The sequence below is a fragment of the Drosophila subpulchrella genome, chromosome 2L (genome assembly GCF_014743375.2).
Source record: "Drosophila subpulchrella strain 33 F10 #4 breed RU33 chromosome 2L, RU_Dsub_v1.1 Primary Assembly, whole genome shotgun sequence".
Classification (NCBI taxonomy): Eukaryota; Metazoa; Arthropoda; class Insecta; order Diptera; family Drosophilidae; genus Drosophila; species Drosophila subpulchrella.
In genome coordinates this window covers 16,438,087-16,450,228 of record NC_050610.1, presented here as the reverse complement: position 1 = coordinate 16,450,228, position 12,142 = coordinate 16,438,087, and the positions used below count along the sequence as shown (strand labels likewise).

At 39.3% G+C, this 12,142-nt stretch overlaps 1 protein-coding gene across 2 annotated transcripts in view; it reads right to left on the bottom strand.

Moving 5' to 3' along the window:
• Window positions 1–12,142, bottom strand: part of LOC119547071 — a 46,050-nt gene that overhangs the window by 19,996 nt on the left and 13,912 nt on the right. The gene's annotated exons all lie outside the window — the stretch shown is intronic.

Sequence of the window (12,142 nt, the reverse complement as noted above, 5' to 3'; positions counted from 1 at the left end):
TCACAATCACGGCTCAGAGGTTCTTGTCTCGACTTTTGACTCAGTTTTCAAGTTTTCTTGGCCAACTGTGAACTTTGCGGCCAGTTTATTGTAGGGGCAGCTGCTTTTGATTATTATTTTCGTTGTTTTGCGGTCAGTTCATTCAACTCACAATTGCTGCTTTTCTTTATTATTTCTTTTTGGGAGGAAGAACCAGACTAGACGGGGCTTATAAAAGAAGAATTTTCGGGAAAAAGAGCCTTTTCATCGTTTTGTGAACCTATTGTTGATGATGCAACATTTGTTTACACACAAAAGCTGTTTCAATTTATTGCGTATCAACAAGCCTGGCTGGCATAAATCAAACTTTTGTCACATTTCCGCTATATTTTGCAATAAAGTATATTCCTGGTAAATGTGTCAACAGGGTATACGAAATATTTGCATTGCAATAAGCAAAACTGAAGCTCAGGCCAAACCAGTGGAACGCATCCGACCAGAACCCAAAAACCGATTCCAAAACCAGAAGCAAAAGCAGAACGAGAACGAGAACTCGAACAAGCGGGCCAAAACAAGTGCAACAGGCAGCCGGCAAATCGGGCCAAAAGCAGCAACATCTGCTTTTCTTGGCCTTTATGTTTGTTGTGAGACTGACAACAAAAAGCGTAAGAATAACAACCGGCAACAAGCACAACAAACAGAAAACCCGGTGCACCAAGCCTTACAATTTCTCCCTCAAAAATCGTTGGCTTCCTCAGTGCGTAAACTCTCTTTTCTACACTACGAAAATAATATGTTACAAATGGTTCTTTAATTTACAGATAATTGTTGTCTTTAGCATTTTTAGGAAAATTTATTTACGCCTTGGAAAGTTTATTAAATAGAGCGTAAACCTTTTACCGCTTGCATACATAATTTATGTAGATAATTACACAGGTCGACAGACTTTTTGGCTTGTGTTAATTGGCTGAAATGAAAATGGAAGTTCCTTGTCGTGAATACAAAAAAAGGTTTCCCTAATTAAAATATAATAAGCTCTTCTAAAAGTCTTAATTTTGTAAGCTGTGAAGCATTGCAATCTGAATTAAATTTGCTTATCAAATAGTACCAAAATAATTTTTGTTTAATTTTAGTTGTTTAATTGTTTAAATACTTATAAGAATCTACATGGTTATTTTTAAGCAAGTTCAGATAGCGATAACAGGTATACATTGACGAAGGCACCTTGTTATTCATTACAATATGATCTACGCAGCTGGAAAAGACTAACAATGGTTCTTAAAATATTTCTGTTGACATCCAGTCTATTTATAACATCTGTTGCTGTACAAATGCTTGTTCTTTAAATATTTTTCTCTTTTTAGCTCAATTTCAGGTGTTTTCTCCAACTGTTTGTAACTGCCTGGGCCTGTTGCGCAACAAGTTGGCTGTGTTGAATATTTTTTAAGGCCAAGTCCAAAAAGTCAAACGACATGGAAGCAACGGTTTCGTCTGCTGGTTATTGTTGTTCAACCGCTTGGCTTCTAATGCCGTCCAAAGGAAATGGGGCTACCAGTGGCAACCGGCTGGGAGTGAAAAGAGGTAGTAACAGGTGCCAAGAAAGGTGATTGCAGCGGAGAGAGAGGGGGAGGTAAGGGTTTGGCTTGGCGGCAAAAGGTAAGCCCCCCCTACATTTGACAGAGCAACAACAGCACCGGAAGTGAGACTCCACTTATATGGAGCATTACCCGAGTCAAAAGTGCAACCCGATTATATTTTACAGCTAAAAGCCGAAGGGGTTTACACGTATCCGGGGGATCCCAAGTTTACTACGGATGCGTGAGTATCTCTGTGCACAATAAGCCAAGCTTAAGTTGGCGAATGCAAAAAAGTTCTGAGTGCTTTGTTCTGCCGTGAAATGTGTCGCCTTGAAACGGAAGCTAGAACCTCACATAATGCGCCTGTCAATAGAACGAACATGAAACCGACAATAAAATAAGCTTCAAGCTACAAGGCTACTTCAAGCAGCTACTGATATTTTATAAAACCCACAAAAATCACACATTAAAGTTTGTGGCCAATAGAATCCATCGCTCTTATACAAAAGTAAATACTCTTAAATATATAAAAACGCATGTTATTTTAAAAAACAATATTGAAGAAGACACTAATTCTGATGTTCTATCTTCGGAATGACTTTATTTTCCCCAATTTTCTGGCATTCTGTTCCGAAGAACGATTCCATTCCATCCAGAATCCCCACAGAATGACAGAAATTGGCTGTTACCGTTCGCTAAGCGGCTTATTTGCCACATTTGTGTCGGATACTTGTGGGCTCTTCCCCTCAGACTTTTTGGCCGTTTTGCTCGACATGTCAGCAAATTTGCTTGCTGATTAGAGCGGCCAGATTGGCACTCGGATTTTGTTTTTTTTTTTGGTTTTTGGTGGGGTCTTTCGCTTTGACAGCCGGGAGTCTCCACAATTACAAGGCACAAATGTACTGAAACTGAGAAACTGCGACTGCGACTGAGGCACAATCAACAAATACAAGAGCTTGCACAACTTTCTGAGTTTGGAGCGGCGACACGAAGTGTTGCATAATCGAGACCGCTGTTGCAGAGACAAAAGTCAGAGCAGCAGTAACAATAAATAGTGAAGTACACCCACCAAGCGGCAACCGGTTTAGCGATCTCAAGTTGGCCAAATAAAAAATAAAAAAAAAAATTATATATATCGCAGCCATATAAAAGCGCTAAGCGCAAACTTCAATTGCGCCCGAAACCGAAACGGCAGCCGCCGCCAGGGGGCGCCACGCACGCAGTGGGCCAGCCAAAAGTTTAACTTAACCCACTGCCCTCGGTTTATTTTTCATTTTTCCGTTTTTCCCAAGCTGCTTTCGCAAACGAACCCAGTGCTCAGCCATAATTATGCCATTTTAATACACTTACTGGGACAGGGGAAAAGACAATTGTGTTGTAAAAAAAAATAGGAAAAATGTGGCTTAATAACATGGAAAATAAAAATTTTAGGTAGATAATTAGTAGGCACGCTTTAAAAGCCCAAAGTAAAATTTAAACATTTGAAAAAGCATAGTATCTTTGCGATTATTTTGAAATTTTTTAAGTTTACCTATTTGGGTTTTCTAAAAGACTTTCAATTGATTTAAAAATAGTACTTGCCCTAATGGATTTGTTAAAATTTAAGAATAGTATGGGAAAATATTACAAAAATCTGCTCGACATAATTTTAGGGTATTTTAAGTTCGTGGCTATTTTTGAAATTTTCACCGGTGTACCTCCGGTTTCTCACGTATCTTGTGCCGTTGTTTTGCGGCACATTACACTTAACTTTGCCTATAAGCAAAACTCGTTTGGTGCTGCAAGTTTTTGCATTTTTTTTGTATCTGCCACAGCGTGTGGCAGTGGCGAGTGCGTGAGTTGGTAATCAGCAGAGCAATCCCGGCTACAAGAACCCAGGGGCCATGTTCTCCCGCCATTCCTCTGCGGTTTCTCCTGGCGGAAAATGCGAACTGGAAGATGAGTCTTGGTCTTTTTCTAGGGCTGTCTGTGGCAGCAACTTTTCCAACTTTCACAATTTGCGCTAAGTGCGTTTTGTGATTTGTGCGGGCAATGGGACAATGGCCAAATAGCTGGCTAAATAAAAGTTTGCCTTGTCTGCGGCTAAATACTTTGGAGCACTCTCAATTAGGATGACTGATAGAGTCCAAAAGCTAAGAGCTACCGAAAGCTGTATCAATTCTATGGAACAGAAAAAATAATAGAATAGTGTCATCACAACACTTTTTTAAGTTTGGGTACTTTTTTAAGTTTATAAAAATATTTTTCTTTTTCTTAGAAAAGAATATTTGAAATATCAATAAATACTTTTTATCAGTTCGAAGGTCATTGCTTTTTGTCTGATTTTTAATTTTCAGAAATTAACTTATCCTCAGAACTTAACCAAATGGTAAGTCATAACTATAAGCCGCAAAAAAAAAGTCATTTTAATCATTTATTAGCCTCTTAAGTGGTCATTTTTTCTTTATATCTCATTGAGAGCAGCCAATCCGAGTGGTCTTAATTGCTGGGCATAAGGAAAAAACGTAGCTTTGGCCAGCCGGGCAATTAGAACAAGAAGAATAAACTCATTTCATTGGGAGAGGAGAAGAGCAATTACTTTTTACTATGTTGCAATCGTGGCTATGAGGAGTGCATTAGAAAGGCTTTCACCGCTTCTTTTCCCATTTCGCCTGAATGGCTAAAAGAGGCAGCTTGGCTCTTTTGATGGCCTCGTCAAGAGTTGGAAAAGTAAGCGAACTTCATGCGGTAATTACCAATGAAAATAAAAGTGGAGTGTGTATATAAACAATAATAAAACCAAAAACTTTTTATTGTCGTGTCATAATTGGGTCCCCACGCCCCTTGGTTTTCTTGGAGTTCATTGTCAACCTCCCACTGCGCCTCTAAATTTTTTAGGGGGGGGGGGGCTGGAATGGGGCATATGTTGTCCCAATGTTTCCGCTTATTAAACTGCCAGCAGTACAAATCGTAGCTACAATACAAGAAAGGAAACTTTCAACACTTTCTTGAACACGCAAGCGGCGTCATTAAAACACGCAAGTCACATCAAAAAATACGAAAAAGTACGAAAAATATACAATATGAATAAATAAAAATTGTATATGCGGCTTTGGCACTCAACTGGTATTATTTGCACTGCAGTTGGGGCTACGTGGGCCTCATTAAAATGATTAAATGGCAGTGGGTGGCACTCGGATTTCGCACAATTTGTCAACTGGCCTTTAAGCCGCTTACGCAGGGCCAATAGAGCTCTTCTCTTTGGCAATTGCAATTAGTAACATGGTAAATCCGGTCCGATGCAATATCGTCTGGTTGCCGTTTTTACGTAAGGTATTACGACCCCCGTTGTTACCTTGGCTTTTAATGCTTCTTTGCGGCCCAATTCGGTTTCATCGTCACACTTGGCCAATACCAACCCCACCCACCCACACGAAAATAAGAAAAAAACCAACCGTATTTTCCCTGAAAAGTTGCTGACACTTTTGGCCACTTTGCTGGACCGCCTGTCAAGCTGGGCCCTTGTCTGAATAATGATTGCTGGACTTGGACCAGCTGTCATCCGTGGGGGGCGGTCCGGACCGGTGGGCGTGTCCGGCCGGGTGTCCGGTAAACTTTTTCCTCGTTGACACTTTCATAAATTCTAATTACATATCAAAGCAAGTGTCATTTACAGGCACCCCTCAAAAAAGCCATGATTATTAAATGAACCATACAGAGAAAACTATCTAAGAACATTGTTCTTGAATTGAGAACATTTGTTCTTAAAAACCGTGTAAGTACATTTTGGTATCAATATAAGAACGAAATGGTGAGAAGAGAAAAGTTAAATTGAGTTTTAACAACTTTTTGATAAGTATACACTAAGGACTGAATTAATAGTTTATTTGTACATGCACTTAACATTTTTAATTTAAAAATGTCGTTCTATTTTTAAGAACATTTTCAACTCAGATGAGAACGTCAGAATTTTCTCTGTGTATGCTCTGCAGGGGGGGGAACAGAAAAGCGATGCAAAGGACAATATTAAAATATATTATTTAATTTTTCATAATGCTCTCAGATGAAAACAGACGGGACAGCGAAAAAATCTCGCTGAATTATGAGGAGGGTTTGCACTGGCCAGTCGACCAGCTAATTAAATCCCAACCGGGTCAGAATACACTGCGATTACGCAAGAAGTTTCTGTTTTCTGGACAGGCTGCCTTTTATGGTCAGTCGCCGACCGGTCGATTAGCATAATTTTTCTACATTATTACATTTGATGATTATTACGGCTATTATTATGGTGCCCGAGACGTGCGCACGTCAGAGAGTTTGAGTTTTTAGTTTTGAGTCTTGACCTCGCGTACGAGGGGCCCAACAAACCGGCTTTCTGGCTCTTGGCCATGGGCTAGAAATGTTTGCCAAAAAAAAAAATAAAACGAAGACATATAAGAAGACTAGTCTGGCTGTTCTTTTTCTCTCGGCCATTGTTGATGCTTCTAATTTAATAATGTCGAACAGAGTGTTAACGGCCAGAAACAAGACACTCGAATTGCCGGGCCATGTTATGCGATATCTTAAGAAGCCGACTGGTCAAATCTAATTATAGATTTCGCCTCTAAGCTGTTAGAATGAACACCAGCACCTAAGTTTATTAAAAATTATAAACAACAATAATGGCGTTTAAGCTTAGATTTAATCTCTTTTGGCTTTGTTATTGATAATGAATTATTATTGGGTTCTTAAGAAAATTACAATAAATTATGTCTTGCTGTTAGGGGAATTGGAAATTATATGATCATTGGTTTTATAAAATGATTATCCTATTAAATAATTCCAATTATAGCTTCCACAATTACTATTTCACAAACAAAATAATTGGTTTTTATCTCAAAGGAAAAATGTACAAGTTATTGTTTTAATTCCACAATTGCCACAATTAGTCATTTAAAATGAAAAAAAATGTATCTTAATGTTTTGAAGATAGCAAATGTATAAGATCACTTGTTTAGTGTTTTAAACAGTGTAATCATTTTTCATTTGACTTGAAAACATGATTCCTATTTTATTACATAATTCCAATTTGGCTTCTTTTAAATACTTATAATTAGTATTTTTAAATATTCATAAGCCCAAAATTTTCTTTGTATCTCTATTCATAACTTTTTAATTTTAAACTTCATTAAAAATCATACAAAAATGAATAAGTTACCACTCAATTCCTTTGCTTCCATGGCCACAATTAGTCAATCAAAAGTAAACACTAATTTTCTTTTCACCATGAAAGTCGTTCGCTTGAATTTAATTTGGAATTTCTTTCATGAAGCTTTGCACATTTCCTCTTTGCACGTGTCAATGGAAATAATTTGAATTTACTGCACACAAAGACTAAAAAGGTGGAAAAGGCGGAAAAGCAGCCACCCACGCAAACGCCCACTGAAAAGTGAACACTAAATGCCCCCAGCTGTGGCTCATATTTTCTATGTTCGCTAATTTGCAGTTGAATGGCGCTGAAATGCAGCTGCAGAAACCAGAAGCCGTGGCAGATGTCATTCTGAATTTTGGTGGAAAGCCCGGGAAAAACCAGGGAAAAGGGTAGCCAGCTTTTCCCCCAACAACACGGAACACCGAACACCGTGACGTGACAGTAATTAACATAATAATCCATATTGTGGCCAAGAAAAGCCAGCGAAAGAACCTCGCCCATAGCCATCCATTTCCTTTCTCGTTTTTTTTCTCTTATCTCATGGATACTGGGATAGTGCTGAGTGTTGAGTGGGGAGACTGAAGACTAAAGTCTGATAGACTGGGGCCTTGGTTTTGGGTTAACTAGCTGGGCGTCAGCGGGCTAAGAGCTGCCACAGCTCCATCACGACTCTCTTCCAGCCGGGCACGTTTTAATTTAATGCCTGCAACTTGCACTTGGCCAAATCCAATCCAATAAATTGCCAGCTGTCTATGCCAAACATAGCAATTTCGACAACAACAAAAAAATTGGAGAAGAAAGGAACGATTTCTGACAGCCTCAAAACTCATCATCCACTCGCCCATATTCCTCATATTTTTTCTGGGTCAATCGTAGACCTCCGGGCAGGGGCTAGACAATTACGCTGAAAGTATTTGGGCTGCACGCGTGTGGATGGAACAACAATCTGTGTTTTCAAGTTGACGAACTTGATGGGTCTCAAATTGGTTGGAGATATAAAGATATCTATGGACAGAACAATCTGGATGTTTAATCAGGAAATTAGTTTTCACCAATTCTCTTCCGATTTAATGCCCAATAATTTGTTTCAATTAATTAGTGGAGCTCCAGCGGAATAACAAATGGAAACATTTGGCTTTGTCACTTTGCATTCGGGACGACAATCCAACGCAGACGTCGCCACGTAACCATAAAAAACTCGACTCCAAATGTCCCGATTCGTTAATGTCCCCGATGTTTTGAGTCACCCGAATGGCTGGGCTTCCTGTGGCAAACAACTTTTGGCAGCCACTGTGGCGCCACAGTCTTCACTCGATTGCGATGACTGTGGGAAAAGTCTTGGCCAAATTGGACTGAAGCTGATGTTGCTGCGGTGGCAGTTGCGGCATCTGTGGGTGCGTGTATCTTTTTATATTCATCCGGGGCTGTGGGAAAGAAACCGCTTCTCTGGGATGTTTTTCTTCTCTCTTCTGTTTCTCTGCCGCTGAGAAATATGAATTTTCATTTATTTCAGCCGCCTGCCGCTTCCGTCTTTAAATTGGCCAAATTAATAAGTGCGCCAAGGCCGCGAACCCAGAGCTTCGGCAACAGGACAATACATTTGGCACTCGAAACGTGGCGTTAATTGCCGGAACCCTCCGGAAAACTGGGGGCGCGAGAAGGAAAACACTTGAAAAACTTTTCGCGCTGCCAGGGATAATTAAAAAAAAACCAAAGAGGAGGATGTGGAGCTCAGAGACAGGCCAACTGAACAGCCAGTCAACTACTGGGCTTATCCCTTTATCTTTTCCTAAAACCCTCTAGTGCAGACGTGTTTAGAAAATATAAAGTTTCTAGGTATAATGAAATAACTTTTTTTATTAATATACTTTAAAATGTTTTTCTGCATTTTTATACCAACATTTTATGTTCCTAAGTTTATTAGGACGTTTTCAAAGGGCTAACCTTGTTCTTTAAACTCTAGAGGTATACATATTTTAATTATGCTTTGCCTGTTTTATTTTCACTTCTGCATTCATAGTTTTAAGAGAATTAAATGTTTTTAAAATATTCCGTATTTTAATTCTTTTACCTTAAACAGTATTGCTTTGTATTCTTACTTCTGGTATTTATTCCTCATTTAATAAGAACATGGCAAATAGTTTTAGTTCTTACATCGTAAACTTGTTTATGGTTTTGTTCTAATGAGTTCTGTATTTTCCTCAGTCACTTTTAATTTTGTGACAATGGTTTTTCTTCTTTTTAATTTTTGCTGCTTTGTCTTAGCTTAGCGCTTTTTCATCTTACAGAGAATGTAATGAAGGAAACTGTTTTAAAGGCCCACAGCAGAACGTTCTTTATGAAATACATTTTTGCCTCCCGCCTTTGCACTCATCTGAAGTTTAATATGACAGCAAATGGGGCTCAGATTGAGCTCCCTCAAAGGGAAAGCAATATTGTAAACGGTTTCGCTTTGACAAATGCCCATCTGTCTATCAGCTGAGCTCTCTCAAGGGTGTTTTGAGCCAGGCGAAGTAATTGAGAAGCCGTCGAGATGGCTTCCAGCCATGCATCTGGCCCAGTTAAACCGCAAGGCTTTTGCTTTAGCCCCAGTTAATGGCGAACGAACCCAAAGGGTCGACTCGAGGTGGGTCTGTCGATCTGCATAATGAAATTGCGGCCTTATCTGGAACAGTACAGTTAAGGGGCATTCAAATTGCAGTAGTCGGTAGTCGGTGAAAGAACTCGAATCCAGTGAAAAAGCCAAGCGGATGCAGATGGAGTTTGGAGATGGAGTTGGAGATGATGCTGCAGGGCAGAAGTAGAACCTGAGAACCTGAAAATGATACTCGATGTGACGCGGCATCTGCGATTGACTTGCTGACTTACTGATGGAATAACAGCCTGACTTGACTGACTGGCCGAATGGCTGGATGAATAATTGCGAAACTGCAGCTGAGCCCGCCAGCTCTCTTATGCAAATCAGCCCCAATGACCATGGCCGTGGTCTAGGCGAGTCATTTTCGCCAGCAATTTGGCCGTAATTTTCGCACATTTGGCCAACAGCTGCTTTCACATTTGCCACATATATCCGCGGGGTTGAGGGGGTTTTTTGTGGAGGAAATGGTTTTGGGGAGTTTGGGGATCGTCACCTCCCCCAAGCAATTACGTCAGTTTAGGCATGACTTCTAATTAACTGGGCGTTGGCAGGGCTCTTTGGCAGCATTTCCGCTTTAATTAATTTTAATTAAAACTCCTAACCAAAAATTATCAACGTGTAAGCACAACACAAAGGAAAATAAATCGGTAATAAGGGATTAACAAAAAAGGCCTTTCAGGCTTTACAGAAAGAAGCATCCATTTTATTATCAAACATAACTTTTAAAAGCCTTCAAAACTGCTGAATAATAAATGCATAAAAAGTATAAAATGTATATATTAACACCTTTTGATAGACATAAATAAATATTTTGACATAACATGTAATGGAAAACATATTTAAATTAAGACCTCAAGCTTTATGATATCATTTATATTGTATGATACTTCCGCTCTCACAAAATCGTTGAATAGGATCAACGATTACACCTAACATTTTTATGAGTTCTGCATATGATATAGGAAAACGGATTCGTAATGTGGCGCCTAAACCTCGTAATCAGTATTTACGACATTCCAGGCCAGACGAAGTAAATGACCCCACACTTTGAAGGGAAAAACCTTTTCTTTATTGCATTTTTATGGCTGCCTGATTTTATTCTTAGTGCAGATGTGTGTGGGGCTATTGTTTCATTTGCCAACAAAAGAACAGACCCACTGACTCATGTACGTGGCCATGTTCATGAGGTTTTTGGGTCTGGAGGGGCCCTGTAATTAATCATAAAAATTGTTTGCACCTTGCCGTGGACAAACCGCAGATACCAGTGTCGTTTTTCGACGCGGTCTGGTCACGTATGGCATTACGCACTTCCGTTTCCGCTCTGTCTCCTCCCTTTGGGGTTTCAATTTTAGTTTGAGGCTGGCGATTCAGTTTGCTCACCCGCGCGCAAGCAAATAAAAAATAAAATACAAATACAAAAATCAAAAACTTTTTATTGCATTCTGCTTGCTGAAAGTCTCGCTTCCGTTTTTTCATATATATTTTGCACGCGCAAAATTTATTTTGTGATTTATGGGGCGCAAAGCCAACAACAGACACGCAGAGGGCGACAAACTCGCATTTGCAGACTTGTCGGCGCGACTTTCTGGCCACGGACATCCCATCAGATTTAAGTTTGAATCGAGGCCCAAATCAAGAAGCCGAAATAACCTTGAAGTTAGTGGTAGTGGGAGGAGTCTTTTATGGGCTTTGGAAAATATACCTTCATCTTTAAGATAGCACAGATTAATTTGAATAAATGTGAATATTTCTATATTAAAGCAACATTGAAAGGAAATGTTCAATTATTAGTTATGCATTTATAGAAAGGAACATTAATCAGCTAAATATTTATGACTTAAGTCTTTAAAGTCATAACCAAAATTAAATAACTAAAAACCAAACTTCCGAAGCGCATGCGAAAATCTTTGTTGTCGCCTCCTCGTTAATTTAATTTTTGTTATAAAAGCAAGCCACCACATAACTTAACAAATAACAAGTCAATTAAACACAATTTGTCACCAATCACGTCCGATCAAAAGTGGTCAAAACGGCGAAAAGCCACTGACCACTTTCTGACCAACACATTTCCCAACCTCGGCGGCCATAAAGCTCGTAACCAACTTTTATTCATAAAGCCTCTCGGCGGTAATTGCTGTTTGCTGCTGTTTGCATTTTTTATACAATCAGTTTATTCTTTTTTAATGGTTTGCATTATTTAAGACGACACTGTCAACAAGCTGTCGACTGTCAATTGCAAAAATGTTGGGCCCCAGAGTTTTCCGTCAGCGAATCATTTAACACTGGGTTTTTTCTCTGTGCCCTCAGGTTGTGCATTGATTTTAAGTTTCATTTTTGATGTCCTGATGTGACATAAATAATATAAAAGTATATATTACGTTTTTTTTTAGTAAATTTAAATATGACCCTAGGGTTTTTTTGTGATTTGGTCGAGCCTTAATGGATGGGCAATTATGCCCGGTATAGCTTCCCATTGATTATGATAATGAGAGACCTTCTGCGGCTCCCAAACCAATTATGTCTAGGTGTTAGGCCGTCACACGTTATATATACGGCTCAAATCCAAACCAAAGTCGGGGTAAAACAAAAAAAGAAACCCTAAATCGCAGGGGCAAACAATGAAGTGTGTGTTTGCCCAGTCAGCAAGTGACATGCAATTATTTATACATTAGCGCTGGGGCGGGAGAGTAAGGTAAATATTTGCCACAAACTTTTGTCAAGTCAAGTTGTATAGTACATTGCGTATACGGTAAACAATTTGAAATACATTATCTGCTG